Source organism: Ranitomeya variabilis, chromosome 4 (assembly GCF_051348905.1).
Source record: "Ranitomeya variabilis isolate aRanVar5 chromosome 4, aRanVar5.hap1, whole genome shotgun sequence".
Taxonomy (NCBI): domain Eukaryota; kingdom Metazoa; phylum Chordata; class Amphibia; order Anura; family Dendrobatidae; genus Ranitomeya; species Ranitomeya variabilis.
The window spans coordinates 693,220,754-693,241,120 of record NC_135235.1 but is presented as its reverse complement, the minus strand read 5'-3'; the positions used below and the strand labels follow the sequence as shown (position 1 = coordinate 693,241,120).

General features: G+C 47.0%; 1 long non-coding RNA gene across 1 annotated transcript in view; it reads right to left on the bottom strand.

Annotated features, from left to right (window-relative positions):
• The window catches only part of LOC143767723 (uncharacterized), a 53,414-nt gene that overhangs the window by 23,242 nt on the left and 9,805 nt on the right, over nt 1–20,367 (bottom strand). The window lies entirely within an intron of this gene.

Sequence of the window (20,367 nt, the reverse complement as noted above, 5' to 3'; positions counted from 1 at the left end):
ACATCTTATTAAAGGATACATGAAAACTTATTATTTTGTGATCACTATGACCCAAGTGACCCCCAACCCTTATATTTGATATGCGGTGTGGCCTGTTGGTTAATATTAGGTCTAGCAGTACCCCCCTTCTTGTTGGGTCCTGAACCAGTTGTGAAAGGTAGTTGTCTCTCATAGTTTTCAAAAACCAATTACCTTTGCTGGAACTGCAGGCTTCTGTTCCCCATTCTATTTCAGGATAGTTGAAATCCCCCATAATAATGACTTCTCCTTGAGTCGCAGCTTCATCTATTTACTTTACGAGGATATTCTCCGTTGCATCCATTATTTTTGGAGACTTATAACTAACCCCTATCAGTAATTTATTATTTTTCCCCCCTCCCCTTATCTCCACCCACAGGGACTCTACATTTTCATTAGATTCACCTATATTATCACGCAGGATAGGTTTTAAGGATGATTTTACATAAAGACACACACCCCCCTCGCTTATCAGTATGGTAATTTCTGAACAGACTATAGTCCTGCAAGTTAACAGCCCAGTCATGGCTCTCTTCCAGCCATGTTTCAGATATCCCCACCATGTCATAATTATGCTCCAACAACATTAATTCTAATTCCTCCATTTTGTTGTTGATGTGAGACTGCATACATAGAGCTGCACCACAGAGCAGCAGCAGCACAGGCGCCACCAAGAGGCGAGAGAGTGGTCAGACAAGCCGAGTTAAAAAAAACAGAGGCAGAAGTACTGAAGGGATCAGCAGTGCACATGGTCAGGAGCAAGCCAGGAGGTTCAGCAATGGTCGGAAGTGGATAAGACAAAGTCAGAAGCCAGAAGAGAGTCCGAATACAGGCCAAGTCAGAAACCAGAAAATCAAACAGAAAAACAGGGAAATGCTGGGAAAAAGGAAGACAGAAGAAGTCAACAGACAAGGGGCAAGTCAAGGATCACAGTAGGACAAATCAAGGGCTACCAGAGTCAGGTTCACACACTGAAGACAGAACTATAGATGACACCACCCGCAGGATGCAGAGAAGCTAAATAGCAAACCTGAACCCAGAATGAGTCAGAGCAAAGTTAACCCTTGACATGATCCACCTGGAAAAAGGGGCAGACGGGATTAAACCCTGGAACGGATCATGGCAATACCTCCCCTGAGCCTCCCCAATGCTCCTCTGAACCTCCTGTCACACCTCCCCAACTGTTGAATAGCAAGATCAGCTCCAGGACACCCTGAATCCAGTTGGGAAAATTCCCCTAAATGAGAGTGAAACTCATAATTACAGAGAAAAGGGGAGGTGCCGGTGGACTGATTAATGCAATTATTAAAAGCAAATTCATCCACAGGCAAAGAAGAACCCCAATCGTCCTGCTGAGCTGTGGTCAGACATTGCAAGATTTGTTCCCGGGACTGATTAATCCTCTCTGTCTGCCCATTAGTCTCAGGGTGATATGCTGAAAAAGTCAAATGCCCAACCTTTTACAAAAGGTCCTCCAAAACTTGTACACAAACTGTACTCCCCTGTCTGAAACCAAACTCACAGGCACACCATGCAACTGCACAACACGTTCAACTAACAATTTAGCTAATGTCTCTGCATTAGGCAGACCTGTTAAAAGGTACAAAATGCACTTGCTTGCTAAATATGTCCACCACCACCCAAATGACCATTTTACCACTAGAATGAGGAAGATTGTGAGTGTGTACCTGTACCTGTGAGTGTGGGCAACCTCCTCGGTAGTTGCCCAGACTTAGGCGCTTCCTGACACCTTGGGAGTAAGAGGAGAGGAGGGACAGTCCTTCTTCCAATGCCCTGGGGCACTGCAGTAAAAACAAAGTTTACCCTCTCATCGACATCTCCTCTCCTTCTCCTTGATGTTGATGGCCTCTACTTCCATGAGCTCAGAAGGTTGTGAGGGTTCCGGCTTAACCGGAAGGAAAGAAGCCTCCCGATGCATGACTCCTCTCTCCTGCAACCTCCGATCCATGCAAACATCCTGAGTCTTGGCCTCTTCCAGAGATCTGGGAGGAGGATGGCGACCCAGAGCGTCCTTTAAATGATCAAACAGTCCCCTCTGGAGCTGAAACCTGAGTGCTGTGTCCTTCCAGGACACCTCTGGGGACCATCGCCAAAACTCCGAACAGTACCATTGGGCAGAAAGCTTCCCTTGAGATAGAACCTGTTATGACCTGGTGGTTAAGAGGCCACACTGATATGACCTGGTGGCTAAAACGCAACATGGAATGAGCTCTGAGGAGGTGGTAACTCTACTGACCGCAGTCCCTAATCCTAACAACAACACTAGTAATAGCCGTGGGATGTTCCTGACTCTCCCTAGACACCTCTTCACAGCCTAAGAACTAACTACCCCTAAAGAAGGAAATTGAAAGCTATCTTGCCTCAGAGAAAACCCCAAAAGGAAAGATAGCCCCCCACAAATATTGACTGTGAGTGGAGAGGGAAATGACATACACAGAAATGAAATCAGATTTCAGCAAAGGAGGCCAATACTAAACTTGATAGACAGAGAGAAAAGGATACTGTGCGGTCAGTATTAAAAAACTACAAAATCCACGCAGAGTTTACAAAAATGAACTCCACACCGACTCACAGTGTGGAGGGGCAAATCTGCTTCCCCAGAGCTTCCAGCTAGCTTGAATATGACATAGTGACAAGCTGGACAAAAAGAGAAATATTTGCAAAGCAATAGAGTCCAAAGCAAATGGACAAACAAGAACTAGCAAAAACTTATCTTTTGCTGACAAGGACAGGCCATATGAGAAATCCAAGGAGAGAACCAAATCCAACCTAAGACATTGACAGCTGGCATGAACTAAAGCCTAGAGCAGGTTTAAATAACAAACCCAGGCAAGGCGATCAGTGAAGGCAGCTGCTACAGCTACCTAAAGGAGCAGCAGTTCCACTCGAAACCACCAGAGGGAGCCCAAGGGCAGAACCCACAAAAATACCATTAGCAACCACAGGAGGGAGCTCCAGAACGGAATTCACAACAGTATCCCCCCCTTGAGGAGGGGTCACCGAACCCTCACCAGAGCTCCCAGGCCGATCAGGACGAGCCAAATGGAAAGCACGAACCAAATCGGCAGCATGAACATCGGAGGCAAAAACCCAAGAATTATCCTCCTGGCCATAACCCTTCACTTGACCAGATACTGAAGCTTCCGCCTCGAAAAACGAGAATCCAAAATCTTCTCCACCACATATTCTAATTCCCCCTCAACCAACACCAGAGCAGGAGGATCAACGGAGGGAACCATAGGTACCACATATCTCCGCAACAAGGATCTATGGAACACATTATGAATGGAAAAAGAAGCTGGAAGGGCCAAACGAAAAGACACCGGATTGATAATTTCAGAAATCTTATAAGGCCCAATAAAGCGAGGCTTGAACTTAGGGGAAGAAACCTTCAAAGGAACATGACGAGAAGACAACCAGACCAGATCCCCAACACGAAGCCGGGGACCAACACACCGACGACGGTTAGCAAAACGCTGAGCCTTTTCCTGAGACAACGTCAAATTGTCCACCACATGAGTCCAAATTTGCTGCAACCTGTCCACCACAGAATCCACACCAGGACAGTCAGAAGGCTCAAGCTGTCCTGAAGAAAAACGAGGATGAACCCTCACCACCTAGAAAAATTAGCAATAAAGCGACGATAAAAATTAGCAAAGCCCAAAAATGTTTGAAGGCTCTTTACAGATGTGGGTTGAGTCCAATCATGAATGGCCTGGACTTTATCAGGGTCCATTTCAATAGCCGAGGGAGAAAAAATGAAACCCAAAAACGAAACCTTCTGAACTCCAAAGAGGCACTTAGACCCCTTCACAAACAACGCATTAGCACGAAGGACCTGAAACACCATCCTAACCTGCTTCACATGAGACTCCCAATCATTGGAAAAAAAACAAAATATCATCCAAATACACAATCATGAATTTATCCAGATAATTCCGGAAGATATCATGCATAAAGGACTGAAATACCGATGGAGCATTAGAGAGCCCGAATGGCATCACAAGATATTCAAAATGGCCTTCAGGCGTATTAAATGCTGTTTTCCATTCATCACCTTGTTTAATACGCACGAGATTATACACCCCTCGAAGGTCGATTTTAGTAAACCAACTGGCACCCTTAATCCGAGCAAACAAATCAGAAAGTAAAGGTAAAGGGTACTGGAATTTGACCGTGATCTTATTGAGAAGGCAATAATCTATACAGGGTCTCAAGGAGCCATCCTTCTTGGCAACAAAAAAAAATCCCGCTCCCAACGGTGACGAAGACGGGCGAATATGCCCCTTCTCCAAGGACTCCTTTATATAACTCCGCATAGCGGCATGCTCTGGCACAGACAGATTGAAAAGTCGGCCCTTAGGGAACTTACAGCCAGGAATCAAATTAATGGCACAATCGCAGTCCCTATGAGGAGGCAGGGAACTGGACTTGGGCTCATCAAATATATCCTGGAAATCCGACAAAAACTCAGGAACTTCAGAAGAAGGGGACGAGGAAATGGACATCAAAGGAATATCACTATGTATCCCCTGACAACCCCAACCAGTTACAGACATAGATCTCCAATCCAGCACTGGATTATGTACCTGTAACCATGGAAAACCCAGCCCAACAACATCATGCAAATTATGCAACACCAAAAAGCGAATATTTTCTTTATGTGCTGGAGCCATGTACATGGTTAACTGTGTCCAGTACTGAGGTTTATTTTTGGCCAATGGCGTAGCATCAATCCCCCTTAAGGGAATAGGGCTCTGCAAAGGCTCCAAGGAAAAACCACAGCGCTTGGCAAATTCTAAGTCCATTAAGTTCAGGGCAGCGCCAGAATCCACAAATGCCATAACAAAAAAGGACGACAATGAGCAAATCAGGGTAACAGACAAAAGAAATTTAGGCTGTACAGTACTAATGGTAACAGACCTAGGGACCCTCTTAGTACGCTTAGGGCAATCAGAAATAGCATGAGCAGAATCACCACAGTAAAAACACAGGCCATTCTGACGTCTGAATTTCTGCCTTTCTGCTCTAGTCAAAATCCTATCACGTTGCATAGGCTCAGGCCTCTGCTCAGAGGACACTGCCATATGGTGCACGACCTTGCGCTCGCGCAGGCGCCGATCAATCTGAATGGCCAAAGACATTGACTCATTCAGACCAGCAGGCGTAAGAAACCCCACCATAACATCTTTAAGGGCTTCAGAAAGACCCTTTCTGAAAATCACTGCCAGGGCATACTCATTCCATTTTGTGAGCACAGACCACTTTCTAAATTTCTGGCAGTATACTTCTGCTGCTTCCTGACCCTGACACAGAGCCAGCAAAGTTTTTTCTGCCTGATCCACAGAATTAGGCTCGTCATACAGCAATCCGAGCGCTTGAAAAAATGCGTCAATATTGAGCAATGCAGGATTTCCTGGCTCAAGGGAGAATGCCCAGTCCTGCGGGTCGCCACGCAGCAAAGAAATAACAATCTTCACCTGCTGAATGGGGTCACCAGAGGAACGGGGTCTCAGAGCAAAAAACAATCTGCAATTATTTTTAAAGTTCAAAAATTTAGATCTATCCCCAGAAAATAAATCAGGAATAGGAATTCTAGGCTCTAATACCGGAGTCTGAACAACATAATCTTGGATACTCTGTACCCTTGCAGCGAGTTGATCCACGCGCAAAGACAGACCCTGAACCTCCATATCAGCACCAAAATCCTGAACCACCCAGAGATTAAGGGTAAAAAAAAGACAAAACAAGCTACAAAGGAAAAAAAAATGACTCAGAACTTTCTTTTCCCTCTTTTGAGATGCATTTAACACATTGTGGGCCAGCTGTACTGTTATGACCTGGTGGTTAAGAGGCCACACTGATATGACCTGGTGGCTAAAACGCAACATGGAACGAGCTCTGAGGAGGTGGTAACTCTACTGACCGCAGTCCCTAATCCTAACAACAACACTAGTAATAGCCGTGGGATGTTCCTGACTCTCCCTATACACCTCTTCACAGCCTACGAACTAATTACCCCTAAAGAAGGAAATTGAAAGCTATCTTGCCTCAGAGAAAACCCCAAAAGGAAAGATAGCCCCCCACAAATATTGACTGTGAGTGGAGAGGGAAATGACGTACACAGAAATGAAATCAGATTTCAGCAAAGGAGGCCAATACTAAACTTGATAGACAGAGAGAAAAGGATACTGTGCGGTCAGTATTAAAAAACTACAAAATCCACGCAGAGTTTACAAAAATGAACTCCACACCGACTCACGGTGTGGAGGGGCAAATCTGCTTCCCCAGAGCTTCCAGCTAGCTTGAATATGACATAGTGACAAGCTGGACAAAAAGAGAAATATTTGCAAAGCAATAGAGTCGAAAGCAAATGGACAAACAAGAACTAGCAAAAACGTATCTTTTGCTGACAAGGACAGGCCATATGAGAAATCCAAGGAGAGAACCAAATCCAACCTAAGACATTGACAGCTGGCATGAACTAAAGCCTAGAGCAGGTTTAAATAACAAACCCAGGCAAGGCGATCAGTGAAGGCAGCTGCTACAGCTACCTAAAGGAGCAGCAGTTCCACTCGAAACCACCAGAGGGAGCCCAAGGGCAGAACCCACAAAAATACCATTAGCAACCACAGGAGGGAGCTCCAGAACGGAATTCACAACAAGAACCATAAGCCAGTCTGATTCATCATAGGTGAGGCACAGAGCCTCAATGAACCTGTCCACAGACATTCCCTCAGGGGCGGTAGTGGGTAAGGAAAAAGCCCAAGACTGTGGACCCTCCCTCAATAAAGATATAATTATCCCCACCCACTGACTCTCATCCCCTGAAGATCGAGGTCTAAGGGAAAATAGTAGTTTGCAACCCTCCCTGAACATGAGGAACTTCTGGCCAGAGAAGTGTTGTGAACTATAATTCTTGGCTCCCTCTTGTGGTCACTAGTGGTTTGGCACTTGGATTGTCTTTTCCCAGGTTGGTACTCACCTGCTTCGTTAGGCCTGGGGTGTTGCTATTTAAACTTCCTGGATTCTCAGTCCAGTGCCTGGCATCGTTGTAATCAGTTCATTTCTGTTTGCTCCTGTCTTCAGGTCCTGGTTCTTTGCAAGATAAGCTAAGTCCTGCTTTCTTATTTTTGTTTATTTGCATTGTTCATATTTTTGTCCAGCTTGTACAAAATGTGATTCCTGATATCGCTGGAAGCTCTAGGGGGCTGATATTCTCCCCTCTCACCGTTAGTCGGTTTGGGGGTTCTTGGATATTCAGCGTGGATATTTTGCAGGGGTTTTTTGCTGACCATATAAGTCATCTTACTATTTCTGCTATTAGTCAGTGGGCCTCTCTTTGCTAAAATCTAGTTCATTCTTACGTTTGTCTTTTCTTCTTACCTCACCGTTATTATTTGTTGGGGGCTTGTACTATAACTTTGGGGTCTTTTCTCTGGAGGCAAGAGAGGTCTTATTTTCCCTGACAGGGTTAGTTAGTTCTCCGGCTGGCGCGAGACGTCTAGGATCAACGTAGGCACGTTCCCCGGCTACTGTTAGTTGTTTGTGCTAGGATCAGGTATATGGTCAGCCTAGTTACCACTTCCCTATGAGCTGGTATTTATGTTTGCAGACTTTGCTGTATTCTCTGAGGTCCTCTGCCATTAGGATCATAACAGTATGCCAGGCCAGTGAATAGTTAATGCATTGCAGAAGTGGGATTAAAAGAAAAGAAGTTCTGAGTTTTTTTTTTGTTTTTTTTTTCCTCCCCTTTATCTCTGAGTGGCTTGAAGCTTTGCTGCAGACATGAATGTTCAGACCTTGATTACTAGTGTGGATCAGCTTGCTGCACGAGTGCAGAGCATTCAGGATTTTGTTGTTAGCAGTCCTATGTCAGAGCATAAGATACCTATTCCTGAGCTGTTCTCTGGAGATCGATTTAAATTTAGGAATTTTAGGAATAATTGTAAATTGTTTCTATCTTTGAAACCTCGTTCGTCTGGAGATTCAGCTCAGCGAGTTAAAATTGTTATCTCCTTCTTGCGTGGCGACCCTCAGGATTGGGCTTTCTTGTTGGCGCCAGGAGATCCGGCATTGGCGGATGTTGATGCGTTTTTTCTGGCGCTCGGATTGCTTTATGAGGAGCCTAATCTTGAAATTCAGGCATAAAAAGCTCTACTGGCTATCTCTCAGGGCCAGGACGAAGCTGAGGTGTATTGCCAAAAATTTCGGAAATGGTCCGTGCTTACTCAATGGAATGAATGTGCTCTGGCCGCAAATTTCAGAAATGGCCTTTCTGAAGCCATTAAGAATGTGATGGTGGGTTTCACAATTCCTACAAGTCTGAATGATTCTATGGCGCTGGCTATTCAGATTGATCGGCGTTTGCGGGAGCGCAAATCCGCTAATCCTCTCGCGGTGTTGTCTGAACGGACACCTGTCTCAATGAAATGTGATAGAATCCTGACTAGAACCGAACGACAAAATCATAGACGTCAGAATGGGTTGTGTTTTTACTGTGGTGATTCTACACATGTTATATCAGCATGCTCTAAACGCCTAACCAAAGTTGTCAGTCCTGTCACCATTGGTAATTTGCAGCCTAAATTTATTTTGTCTGTGACTTTAATTTGCTCATTGTCTTCCTACCCTGTTATGGCGTTTGTGGATTCAGGTGCTGCCCTGAGTCTTATGGACTTGTCGTTTGCCAAGCGCTGTGGTTTTGTCCTGGAGCCTTTAAACGTTCCTATTCCTCTCAGAGGAATTGATGCTACGCCACTGGCGGAAAATAAACCGCAGTATTGGACACAAGTGACCATGTACATGACTCCTGAACATCGGGAGGTGATTCGTTTTCTTGTTCTGCATAAAATGAATGATTTAGTCGTTTTGGGTCTGCCATGGTTACAGACCCATAATCCAGTTTTGGATTGGAAGGCTATGTCTGTGTCGAGTTGGGGTTGTCAGGGAATTCATTGCAAGTCTCCGTCGGTGTCTATTGCTTCTTCTACTCCTTCAGAAATTCCTGAGTATTTGTGTGACTATCAGGATGTATTCAGTGAGTCCAGGTCCAGTGCTCTTCCTCCTCATAGGGACTGTGACTGCGCTATAGATTTGATTCCTGGCAGTAAATTTCCTAAGGGACGATTATTTAATCTGTCTGTACCCGAGCATGCCGCGATGCGTTCTTATGTCAAGGAGTCTTTGGAGAAGGGGCATATTCGTCCATCCTCTTCCCCTCTTGGTGCGGGATTCTTTTTTGTGGCCAAGAAAGACGGGTCTTTGAGACCTTGTATAGACTATCGGCTTCTGAATAAAATCACTGTTAAGTTTCAGTATCCTTTGCCACTATTGTCAGATTTATTTGCTCGGATTAAGGGTGCCAAGTGGTTCACCAAGATAGATCTTTGGGGTGCGTACAACCTTGTGCGCATTAGGCAGGGAGATGAATGGAAAACTGCATTTAATACGCCTGAAGGTCATTTTGAGTACTTGGTGATGCCCTTTGGGCTCTCTAATGCTCCTTCAGTGTTTCAGTCCTTTATGCATGATATCTTCCGGAAGTATCTGGATAAATTTATGATTGTTTATCTGGATGATATTCTGTTTTTTTCTGATGATTGGGATTCTCATGTAAAGCAGGTCAGGATGGTGTTTCAGGTTTTGCGTGATAATGCTTTGTTTGTGAAGGGCTCAAAGTGTCTCTTTGGAGTGCAGAAGGTTTCCTTTTTGGGTTTTATTTTCTCCCCTTCTGCTGTGGAGATGGACCCAGTCAAGGTCCGAGCTATTCATGATTGGACTCAACCCACGTCTGTTAAGAGTCTTCAGAAGTTCTTGGGGTTTGCTAATTTCTACCGTCGCTTTATCGCTAACTTTTCTAGCGTTGTTAAGCCTTTGACGGATATGACCAAGAAAGGTTCTGATGTGGCTAATTGGTCTCCTGCAGCCGTGGAGGCCTTCCAGGAGCTGAAGCGCCGGTTTACTTCGGCGCCTGTTTTGTGCCAGCCTGATGTCACACTTCCCTTTCAGGTTGAAGTGGATGCTTCTGAGATCGGTGCTGGGGCTGTTTTGTCGCAGAGAGGCTCTGGTTGCTCTGTGATGAGACCATGTGCTTTTTTCTCTAGGAAGTTTTTGCCTGCTGAGCGGAACTATGATGTTGGTAATCGGGAGTTGTTGGCCATGAAGTGGGCATTTGAGGAGTGGCGTCATTGGCTCGAGGGTGCTAAGCATCGTGTGGTGGTCTTGACTGATCACAAAAATCTGATGTATCTCGAGTCTGCTAAGCGCCTGAATCCTAGACAGGCTCGTTGGTCATTGTTTTTCTCTCGTTTTGACTTTGTGGTCTCGTACCTGCCTGGTTCGAAGAATGTTAAGGCTGATGCTCTTTCTAGGAGTTTTGTGCCTGACTCTCCTGGAGTCTCGGAGCCAGCTGGTATTCTTAAAGAGGGAGTAATCGTGTCGGCCATATCTCCTGATTTGCGACGTGTGTTGCAGAGATTTCAGGCTGGTAGACCTGACTCTTGTCCACCCGACAGACTGTTTGTTCCTGATAAATGGACCAGCAGAGTCATTTCCGAGGTTCATTCCTCGGTGTTGGCAGGGCATCCGGGAATTTTTGGTACCCGAGATTTGGTGGCTAGGTCCTTTTGGTGGCCTTCCTTGTCACGGGATGTGCGGTCATTTGTGCAGTCCTGTGGGACTTGTGCTCGGGCTAAGCCTTGTTGTTCTCGTGCTAGCGGGTTGCTTTTGCCCTTGCCCGTCCCGAAGAGGCCTTGGACACACATTTCCATGGATTTCATTTCTGATCTTCCGGTGTCTCAAGGAATGTCTGTCATCTGGGTGGTGTGTGATCGTTTTTCCAAGATGGTCCATTTGGTACCCCTGCCTAAGTTGCCTTCCTCTTCCGATCTGGTTCCTTTGTTTTTTCAGAATGTGGTTCGTTTACACGGCATTCCGGAGAATATCGTGTCCGACAGAGGATCCCAGTTTGTGTCCAGATTCTGGCGATCTTTTTGTGCTAAAATGGGCATTGATTTGTCGTTTTCATCTGCCTTCCATCCTCAGACTAATGGTCAAACGGAGCGAACTAATCAAACACTGGAGGCTTATTTGAGATGTTTTGTTTCTGCGGACCAGGATGATTGGGTGACCTTCTTGCCATTGGCTGAGTTTGCCCTTAATAATCGGGCTAGTTCCGCTACTTTGGTTTCGCCATTCTTCTGCAACTCTGGTTTTCATCCTCGTTTCTCCTCGGGTCATGTTGAGTCTTCTGACTGTCCTGGGGTGGATTCCGTGGTGGATAGGTTGCAGCGGATTTGGAATCATGTGGTGGACAACTTGAAGTTGTCACAGGAGAAGGCTCAGGGTTTTGCCAACCGCCGCCGCGGTGTGGGCCCCCGACTTCGTGTTGGGGATTTGGTTTGGTTGTCTTCTCGGTATGTCCCTCTGAAGGTTTCCTCTCCTAAGTTTAAGCCTCGCTTTATTGGTCCTTATAAAATTTTGGAAGTTCTTAACCCGGTTTCTTTTCGTTTGGATCTTCCGGTGTCGTTTGCCATTCACAACGTGTTCCATAGGTCTTTGTTGCGGCGGTACGTTGTGCCTGTGGTTCCTGCTGTTGAGCCTCCTGCTCCGGTGTTGGTTGAGGGCGAGTTGGAGTACGTGGTGGAGAAGATCTTGGATTCTCGTCTCTCTAGACGGAGGCTCAGTATTTGGTCAAATGGAAGGGCTATGGTCAGGAGGATAATTCCTGGGTGGTCGCCTCTGATGTTCATGCGGCCGATTTGGTTCGTGCCTTCCACGCTGCTCATCCTGATCACCCTGGTGGTCTTGGTGAGGGTTCGGTGACCCCTCCTTAAAGGGGGGGTACTGTTGTGAACTATACTTCTTGGCTCCCTCTTGTGGTCACTAGTGGTTTGGCACTTGGATTGTCTTTTCCCAGGTTGGTACTCACCTGCTTCGTTAGGCCTGGGGTGTTGCTATTTAAACTTCCTGGATTCTCAGTCCAGTGCCTGGCATCGTTGTAATCAGTTCATTTCTGTTTGCTCCTGTCTTCAGGTCCTGGTTCTTTGCAAGATAAGCTAAGTCCTGCTTTCTTATTTTTGTTTATTTGCATTGTTCATATTTTTGTCCAGCTTGTACAAAATGTGATTCCTGATATCGCTGGAAGCTCTAGGGGGCTGATATTCTCCCCTCTCACCGTTAGTCGGTTTGGAGGTTCTTGGATATTCAGCGTGGATATTTTGCAGGGGTTTTTTGCTGACCATATAAGTCATCTTACTATTTCTGCTATTAGTCAGTGGGCCTCTCTTTGCTAAAATCTAGTTCATTCTTACGTTTGTCTTTTCTTCTTACCTCACCGTTATTATTTGTTGGGGGCTTGTACTATAACTTTGGGGTCTTTTCTCTGGAGGCAAGAGAGGTCTTATTTTCCCTGACAGGGTTAGTTAGTTCTCCGGCTGGCGCGAGACGTCTAGGATCAACGTAGGCACGTTCCCCGGCTACTGTTAGTTGTTTGTGCTAGGATCAGGTATATGGTCAGCCTAGTTACCACTTCCCTATGAGCTGGTATTTATGTTTGCAGACTTTGCTGTATTCTCTGAGGTCCTCTGCCATTAGGATCATAACAGAGAAGGTTGTCAGGGAGTTTCACTGAAGGTTCAGGTGAGTGCAGAGACACGTCTGTCACCTCAACAGACTTACTGACGGAGGGAGTCTGCAGCGCCCCAGAGACCTGTTCGTTGCAGTGACGTCACTCTGCCACTAATGGGAGTGATGGTACGTCTGATTGCACTAAAAGAGTTCACCTGACCAGGTATCACAGTCACGCAGTACACTTCACAGTCTGGCCACCAGGGGGAGCAAAGGGTTCTATGTATTAGGCCACTCCTCACACTTGGGTAAAACTGGGGGATGGATAGGAAGTTAGAGAGAAGCTGACTGGGTTTTGCCCAGGCAACACCTAGTGAGAGAAGGGGTTGCTTGGGAAGATTCAGGGGGGTCCCTGTCAGGGGTGGAATTCTGACAGAGGCCTAGCGAACAGAAGAGATCGTTATGGAACCGCGCCTGCACTACATTGCGGCGGTATCTTAAGAAAGGACAAGAAGCGAGGTTTATTGTGGAGAAGTGAGAAACGAGATCACAGCAAAAAGGCGATAATATCAGTAGGAGTCGTGCCCAGAGATCGGCAACATCCTACTGAGGCGCGTAGCCGGTGGCCGGAACGCCGAGGAAGTATTGGGCTCCAAGCATTACTTCAAACCAACGGCAGGACAGTTAACTATAGGTTGGCTGTCTCACCTAAATCACCTAAGCAGACATAGGAGGCAACTGTGGGAGAGGGGTGACTCTAGGGTCCCGGAAGAACTCCAGGCCTACCCATCATACGGGTGCGTCCTAGCCATATCATCTGTTATGATCTGGTGGCCTAGGAGCAGCATGAGACGTACTCTGGAGAAGGTGGTATCTATACTGACCGCGGACCCTGAACTTAACACCGCAACTAGAAGTAGCCATGGGATGTACCTACTGATCCTAGACACCTCGACACAGCCGGAGGACTAATTAACCCTATAGATAGAAAAGGGAAAGCTATCTCGCCTCAGAGAAAATTCCCAAAGGATAGGCAGCCCCCCACAAATATTGACTGTGAGAGGAGAGGAAAAACATACACAGGCTGAAAACAGGATTTAGCAAAGGAGGCCAATCTAGCTAAAATAGGAAAGATAGGACAGAGAACTATGCGGTCAGTATTAAAATACTAAGAAATATCCACCACAGAAAATACAAAAACTCCACATCTAACTAAAGACATGGAGGGTATATCTGCCTCTCCAGAGATTCCAGCTTGACTGCATAAATCCTTACACAGATTAAGCTGGACAAGAAAAAACATGAAATGCACTGAACAATAAGGCCCACAAAATGTGGGCTGCAAAACAAGCAGGACTTATCTTGGTGAAAAGACCAGGAAGCAGGAGAGACCATGAAGACATGTGAATCCTCCAGAAACAATGGACAACTGGCACTGACTAAAGGGTGAAGCCAGACTAAATAGCCCAGTCCAGAGTGGACACACCTGGTAACTGCTGTGAAGGACATACAGCAGCGCTACCACTTATAACCACCGGAGGGAGCCCAAGAACAGAATTCACAACAATCATCTGGGGGACGGAGAGAAACGAACATCAGACTAGAAACGAGAGTTGTGAGAAAGAACACCAGAAACAGACACAACAGTTGTGAGGACTATCCCGTGGTGCTCAGCAGGGAAGTACTACAACACACAGGCACTAGAAGGTAGGCACTGATTTCCACCTGTAAAGGGAACTCTGGATGTGCCTTCGGACCGGCTGGTCTCAGCCAGCCCTGTTAGCAGTGCTCTGGATTGCGGATCACGAAGCCTTCAGTAAAGAGGTAAAGAGACTGCAACCCTGTGTCCTCGTTATTTAATCGCACCACGCACCACCACCTTTAATTGGACGCCCCTTAGCAGGGTCATGGACCGGGTCAGGCCACCGTGACAACCCCAAGACCGAGAAAGAGAGGCCTGGTACCGAGTATCCTGCGGCCCTGCATCTGGGGGCGCTCCAAACTTGGCGTCACGAACAGGATCTACTTAAGCCTGAGGAATCAGGTCATGTGTGCCTTGGAACTGTGATTGAATTGTCCTCGAACCGTGATTTATTGCAAAGACTGTGCATTGCCACTTGCCGCCAAAAGTTCCTGCTAAAACCGCCGCCATTACAGCGCCAGGAGGAGCGCAGGAGAAGAAGAAGGGCGTGGAAGTGGGCGTAAACAAGCTGAAGAGCACGAAAGACAATGGCCGCCCAGTCTAAATATTTCTGCACCGTGAGGACGTGTCCGTCAGCAGCTGAGATCTGCCTCCTGATTCTCAATGGAGGGCGGAGATAGAGAAAACAAAACCGCCCACGAAGGAGAGAGCGGGAATAGGACAAAGAAGAAGCCAGCCACATGGAAGTCACCACGGCCAGCCGCCTGGGATCAGAGCGTGGGGTCGGAGTAGAGGACTCCCCCAGCTACCCAGAGAGATACCGCGGCCAGGGATCACCTGTTGGCCCTGACTTCCTGCAGGCCGGAGTGGACGAGCTCAGTGATCAACTCCGGCAGACACAGCTGAGCACTGAGGCCGGGTGGAAGAAGACCGTCATCGGGGGCCTCACCAGACGTCTGTCAGCAGCCTTGTCTGGTCCGGAGCAAGAAAGGAGTTCCAGCGCTCCGAAGCCACAAAGCAAGGCCCTGCCGGGGAGCGAGACGCTGCAAACAGGGATGACAACACCACAGCACCAGGCCCTACAACCAACGTTCCAGACCCCAACGAACACGGAGCAGGCCGGCACCGGAGGGACCGCATTTGAAGCAGGTATGGAGAACGACCCTGCCCTGATGACCGACACCACTCCAGCGACTGCTCCTGCCCCAGCTACTGGCCCCGCTGCAGTGACCAATCTTACTGCAACCCTACAGACTAACACAACTACCACTGAGACCACAGCCGCAGCCCCTGCTGTAGTGAATGCCCATGCTCAAGCTACACAAACTTCCATTGCTGCGCATGACTTAGCCATACATGAAAGACGGATTAACGGCGTTCGTCCAGCACTGGGTGTAACCCTGGATCTCACCCTTCCCAGGCCAAGAAGGGTTATGTGCCAGGTGCAGCCCTGGAAGCCGTACAACTAAACCTCCCGAGAACCGGAACAACTGTAAATAGTTAACTGCTTGTTTGTTTGTTCCTGCTGCTAATACCCGACCAGGGTTATTCTTAAAGGGATCCCTTTGTTGACCCGGGATCCCTATTATTTTGCTTTTTGTTTTTGCTTCTTCTGTACATCACTATTTTAAAAGACTGCTGAATCATGGACGGTGAATGGTTCACAAACTGTGTTGTAAATAGTTCGCACCTTATTAAAGGTGCCCTCTACTGGTTTTACAAGAAAAGGAACTCTTTTTGAAGAGACTGTTCCTGCAAACAGCACAGGAGTTCCTGCTTTAAACGGACTTGCAACTCGAGAAGTTGCGCTACCTCAAAGAGACTTGGTTCCCTCTTAAAGGGGACGTTCACTAGTTGCACTTAAAGTATAGTGTTGCCTTAACGAAAGTAAATGGTAATAATGTTTTACATAGAAGTAATATGTAGCCAGTTAGATAGTTATAGAGAATGTTTAATAATGTTATTAGAAGACTGAGGACAGGAAAGAACTGAAAGCCGAATTTCAGAGAAAAGTGAACCTGTAGGGGTTAGTGAGTCCTCCTGGAAACCATAGAGAGATGGTTGACTGATCTTATACTGTGAATCAAGATGAGAAAAGCTTACAGAAGGAAAGAGGCAGTAGGCCTGGGCAGATAGACAGGTGGTCCTGCATATGAAGAATCAGAGTAAAAAGGAAAATGTTGCACTTAGAAAAAGAGAAGTAACGAAAAGTTTATTTATATTTCAGAGTTTTATAACAAGCCTTTAGTGGGTTCAGCTTATACGCCCTTAAAGGAAAGGTTAAATGATTGTTCAGACTTTGCACTTAGTAGAATACCCAGCTGGGTAATAGAAGTTATTTAAGTATGTTATTTAACATATTTAAACATGTTTCTGTTTGTAACGTTCAAGAGTCCTCACCTCCCATAAAGGGAAGCACTGTTAAAAATTTACTTGTTCATTGCATTTCAAAATTTTGTATGTCTTTTTCTGACATGTATTGTTGTTTTCTTCCCAGCCCGGGAGTACTGGATTTACCCGGGGGGGAGTGCAGCGCCCCAGAGACCTTGTCGTTGCAGTGACGTCACTCTGCCACTAAGGGGAGTGATGGTACGTCTGATTGCACTAAAAGAGTTCACCTGACCAGGTATCACAGTCACGCAGTACACTTCACAGTCTGGCCACCAGGGGGAGCAAAGGGTTCTATGTATTAGGCCACTCCCCACACTTGGGTAAAACTGGGGGCTGGATAGGAAGTTAGAGAGAAGCTGACTGGGTTTTGCCCAGGCAACACCTATTGAGAAAAGGGGTTGCTTGGGAAGATTCAGGGGGGTCCCTGTCAGGGGTGGGATCCTGACAGAGGCCTAGCGAACAGAACAGATCGTTACGGAACCGCGCCTGCACTACATTGCGGCGGTGTCTTAAGAAAGGACAAGAAGCGAGGTTTATTGTGGAGAAGTGAGAAACGAGATCACAGCAAAAAGGCGATAATACCACTAGGAGTCGTGCCCCGAGATCGGCAACATCCTACTGAGGCGCGTAGCCAGTGGCCGGAACGCCGAGGAAGTATTGGGCTCCAAGCATTCCTTCAAACCAACGGCAGGACAGTTAACTATAGGTTGGCTGTCTCACCTAAATCACCTAAGCAGACATAGGAGGCAACTGTGGGAGAGGGGTGACTCTAGGGTCCCGGAAGAACTCCAGGCCTACCCGTCATACGGGTGCGTCCTAGCCATATCATCTGGGGGATGGAGAGAAACGAGCATCAGAATAGAAACGAGAGTTGTGAGAAAGAACACCAGAAACAGACACAACAGTTGTGAGGACTATCCCGTGGTGCTCAGCAGGGAAGTACTACAACACACAGGCGCTAGAAGGTAGGCACTGATTTCCACCTGTAAAGGGAACTCTGGATGTGCCTTCGGACCGGCCGGTCTCAGCCAGCCCTGTTAGCTGTGCTCTGGATTGCGGATCACAAAGCCTTCAGTAAAGAGGTAAAGAGACTGCAACCCTGTGTCCTCGTTATTTCATCGCACCACGCACCACCACCTTTAATTGGACGCCCCTTAGCAGGGTCACGGACCGGGCCAGGCCACTGTGACAAGACCGAGACAGAGAGGCCCGGTACCGAGTACCCCACAGCCCTGCGTCTGGGGGCGCTCCATATCCCTTGGGCTATCTTAACTGTTTCAGCCATCTCCCTCTGCACCTGCTTCTGGGAAGTGACAAAAGCCCTGTGCTCCACAGATAACTCCTGCATCATCTGATTAAGGTTAGTCACTTGGTCCGCCAGAGTACGGAGCGGATCCATACCAGAGAAAGGAAAAAAAGTGCAAAATCCCCTTTAAATGCCTGGGTCAGTGATAATGTAATACAACTGCAAGGCAGTTGCGCGCAACAGCCACCAGGCGGTGCATGTAAGGGGAAACAGGTAGCACTCACCATGTAGCACCACAGTGCAAGGCGCGGAGCACCACTAGGCGGCAACAGAGTAGTCAGGCAGGCCGGTCAGCAACAAACAGGAAGACAAAGTACCAGAGGTCACAGCAATGCGCATGGTCAGAGACACGTTAGAAATTGGTGCCAGACGGGAGCGCGGGATCCAAAACGTGAGACAGAAGACGTAGTTGGACTTAGAGCCAAAAAGTCAAAACCAGATGGGAAACGTAGTAACAGAGACAGTTCAGAATTCAAGCCGAGTAATACACTGAGGGAACTACCAAACACACACTTTGGGCTCATTTCCACTTGCGAGGAAAACGGACGAGTGCAATCCGTTAAAAAATCGGATTGCACTTGGACCAATATTATTCAATAGGTGTCTTTTCATTTGCGATTTTTTTCCTCAGCCGAAATCGGACTGAGAAAAAAATCGCAGCATGCTGCATGTTGCAAGTCAATGGGTGCGAGAAAAAAAACGCATGGAATACGTACCATCCGTATTCCGTTCATTTTTTACGGATACCTTACCATTCTGTTGCATAGAACACTGTAAGTGGTCCTGTAAATGACTGTATAAAAATAGTTGCAGAGAAAAAAAACGGATTGCATACGGATGTCATACGGATGTAAAACAGATGGTGCAATTAAAAATCGCATTGAACTCGCATAATACTCGCATGACAATCGCATACGCTACATCCGTTTTTTCAGTCCAGATTACGGACCGTTTTTTTCTCTTGCAAGTGGAAATGAGCCCTAAGTCAGGGATAGGGAACGGGTCAGGCACAAATACGGGTAGTCAGAGGCAGAAGGATCACTAGGGTATACGGGTCAGGTGCTCAAGCCAGAGACTGGAACTATCACTAACAAATGCTACCAGAAATGGCACCAATAAATAGCCACCCATGAAAGAAAGAGAGGCAGGAAAGGTTAACCCCACCATAACAAGGCCAGGGAAAGAAAATCAAGAAGCAAACCCTGACCTGGATCATGACAAGGATGTTTCACATAATGCCAATTGTGAAGGAGCATCTTCTGAAGGCACAGGCAAGGGTATATAACCGATCAGCAAGGCTGAGGCAGTCCCAGCCTGGGAACCACGTGCTAGTGCTTATCCCCACAGTGGAGAGCACGTTCATAGCCAAGTGGAAAGGTCCATACGATGTGGTGGAAAAGCTGGGTGAGGTGAATTACAAGGTACACTAGCCCGGTCGAAGGAAGCTGCACCAAGTGTATCATGTGAACTTGCTCAAAACATGGCAAGATTGGAAGTCGTTGGAATCTCTTTGCCTGGGAACCCGTCCCGAAGCCAAAGTGGAGGAGGTCACAATTTCAAAGACTCTGATGCAGTCCCAGAAGCAACTGCTGCAGCAGAGACTTTTTCTCAGAGTTGCCAGGGCGTACACAGGTGGTGGAACACAACGTGTTAATAGAGCAGTATGTCAGGGTGAACCTCAAGCTGTATAGAATTCATGAAGCATGCTGGGAGATAATATGAAAGGAGGTTAAGAGAATGATAGACCTTGGTGTGATAGAGGAGTCGATAAGTGGATGGTTGAGTCCCATCATCCTCGTGCCGAAGCCCGAGTTAAGTGGCGGTTTTGTAATGACTACCGCAGACTGAATGAGGTGTCCAGTTTTGATACATATCTGATGCCCTACGTGAAAGGACTCATTGAGAGACTTGGACCTGCGAGATACATTACAACCCTCTACCTGACAAACAGCTATTGGCAGATTCTCATGTCTCAGAGTACCAAGGAGAAGAAGGCCTTCTCAATGCCTGATGGGTGTTTCCAGTACACCAGAATGCGCTTTACGACTGCAGGGAGCCCCAGCTACCTTTCAGAGGGCGATGGATTGAATCTTGGCTCCAGATAAGACATATGCTGCAGCCTACCTTGATGACATTGTGGTGGTCTTCAGCCCTGACTGGAGTAGGCATCTACCAAAGGTACATGCGATCTTAGATGTGTTAAGAAAAGCTGGGTTCACTGTGAATACGAAAAAGTATGCCATAAGGAAGGAAGAGGCCAAGTACTTAGGCTACGTCGTCGGGAGAGGCGAAAACAAGCCACAGTTAAACAAGGTCAAGGTAACTCAGAAGAGAGTGCAGCCGTTTCTTGGAATTGTGGGTTATTACCAGCGGTTTATCCCAAGTTTCACCATAATTGCCGTACCATTAACGGATCTCT